Source organism: Sinocyclocheilus grahami, unplaced genomic scaffold, assembly GCF_001515645.1.
Source record: "Sinocyclocheilus grahami isolate Dianchi unplaced genomic scaffold, SAMN03320097.WGS_v1.1 scaffold55.1, whole genome shotgun sequence".
NCBI classification, from domain to species: Eukaryota; Metazoa; Chordata; class Actinopteri; order Cypriniformes; family Cyprinidae; genus Sinocyclocheilus; species Sinocyclocheilus grahami.
The window spans coordinates 3,144,163-3,146,309 of NW_015505234.1; the positions used below are offsets into that span (position 1 = coordinate 3,144,163).

The following is a 2,147-nucleotide window of genomic DNA, read 5'->3' on the forward strand; positions in this document are numbered from 1 at the left end:
TATATATATATTTTTTTTCAGTGGGAAAACCCAAAACCCAGGTTATCACTGCCTGTCGGGATGCCATCAAGAACAACAACATCAATGCTCTTTTCAAGAACATGAGAGCTGGGACTGCCTCGTCATGAGGAAGAGCTGGTCCTAAATGACCTTCAAGCACAAAAGTCTGGAATATCAGACCACAGAGACCCCAAAACTGGCTTGGAAAGTGCCCAGTAGCCTGGTGGAAAATGAAAAGCTTGCATGAGGGGATATATTTGGAATCCAGCCCTCACTGGCAGCAGTTTTGTGTTAGATGAATAACTGGGTTGGGCTGTCAGAACTGTAAAGTCTTCGACAAATCGATAGCCAAAGAGACGTGTGTGTGTGTGTCCACTGCTATTATATCTGTATACAAGCAAGATCTTAATTTAAATTATTATATAAATGTATCGGTTGTGTGCCTCGGTGCAGCTGTGTGTAAACTGTGTGTAACATTGAAGCTGGTTTGTTTTCCATAATGGAGAAGAGAAAGGCTCGGTTATAGGACACGAGTCTAAAGAATTCATAATTCTGTCGTCGCTCCCGGCTCTCGAGTCTCAGTTGCTGCGCTGGCATCTGGCGCGCGACGCATCCAACAATCTCCGAGCTGTCACGTGATCAACAAAAGAGCTGTTCTTTGAAAATGTGTATTTTGGAAAGAAGTGCTGCGCTTGTAACTGCTGTGCAGTCCTTCGAACATGGCTGGTATGAAGAGAATTTATGTATTTAGTAACGTATCGCCTTTCGGAGAGCTGGAAAAGGTTTTCTGAAACACGCAGCTTTAATGGTGGAAGCAGATGTTTGGATCTGGTTGCAGTGCTATCTTGTCATTGCTCTCCCGGTACGCCTTCATCTGGGTAAGTCTTGTAAATGAAAGTTTGAGACACTGTAAACCACTTCTAAACAAGACTAAACGCGAAAATGAAATTCAAAACGAATGCACTTGAAAAAGAAAAACGCGTACTTTAATGCCTAACGTAAAGGGTGTAAGGACCTAAAGATTTTTAAGTTTGCATTTTCAACTCCTATCCAAAGTGTAATTGTATATGTTTTGAGTGAATTTCAAATGTTTGAATTACACAAGTTTGCCTAAAAATATGTGTATGTGGAGCCTCGTTTGATTTTGAATGAATCTTTTAAGCGAACGAATTGTTCGTGTTCAAGACCATAAACAAATTCATACAGTCGCTGTTGCTCAGAGTTGCAAATAATGACTAGTGTCACTCGAACTGAACCAGATTTTGTTCATTCAAAGCATGATAAAAGTCAGTGAAATGGTTGCTACATTGTAAATTGCGTGGGAATAATGCTTTCTTTCGGGGGTGTTTTAGTAGATTTATAGACACAATTCGACTATGGCTTTTTAACGAATCAATTGACTGAATGATTCAATGACTCGTAAAAGAAAATCAAAGAAGAAACTCACCATCTACTTGCGTAACGATGTTAATTTACAGAATGGAACGAATCAAAATTTCCAAGAGCAGTCTTTATCATCAGACTGTAGGACAAGTGTCAGACAACCTTTCAAAAGAAATAATAGCATCTCACAATACTCAGTGTCCCTCTCAATCATTTAAGAGTGGATTTAAGGAAAGAAGCATTATTTACAAATCTAAAAATAAAGAGGTATTTTGTGGTGATAAGCATCTTTTTTTTTAAACTGACGGAGAACTTGGCAAAGAAACTGTATTTAGGCATTTTTTTGTGGATATTGCAAATGAAAGAAACACCAGTTGAAGCTCTTTCATTAGTATCAACATTTATTTTACTTTGAAGCTCCAGAAAATATTTTTAAGTTTGCAAGTTTATCACAGATGTCAGATATGGTAATACAGATATTATAAATTGTTTGCGTATCTTGTTTCATAATAGTATGCAGTCCTGGCTGTTCATGGAGCATAACTTTGGTCAAGTAATATCCTGTGTCTCCTGTTGTTTCATGACATCCAGGATGACTGTGGTAAGTCATACTCAGACACATCTTACACAATAGGAAATAGATTTTAAGGACTTATAAATATAACTGCAATTTTTGTTTAAAAAAGCTTAAATGGAGCATGAATTAAATTTTTTGGAGGTAAAATTTAAAGGGGTCATATGATGCTGCTAAAAAGAACATTATT

The 2,147-nt window shown here is 37.4% G+C and overlaps 1 protein-coding gene across 1 annotated transcript in view; it reads left to right on the top strand.

The window, feature by feature from the left end:
• The first annotated feature begins 20 nt into the window (after positions 1-20).
• The window catches only part of LOC107583789 (UDP-GlcNAc:betaGal beta-1,3-N-acetylglucosaminyltransferase 9-like), a 9,996-nt gene continuing 7,869 nt past the window's right edge, over positions 21-2,147 (top strand). The window contains exons 1-2 of the mRNA XM_016270106.1: positions 21-878; positions 1,897-1,984. The gene's annotated coding sequence lies outside the window, so the exon portion shown is untranslated. The remainder of the gene's footprint in view (positions 879-1,896; positions 1,985-2,147) is intronic.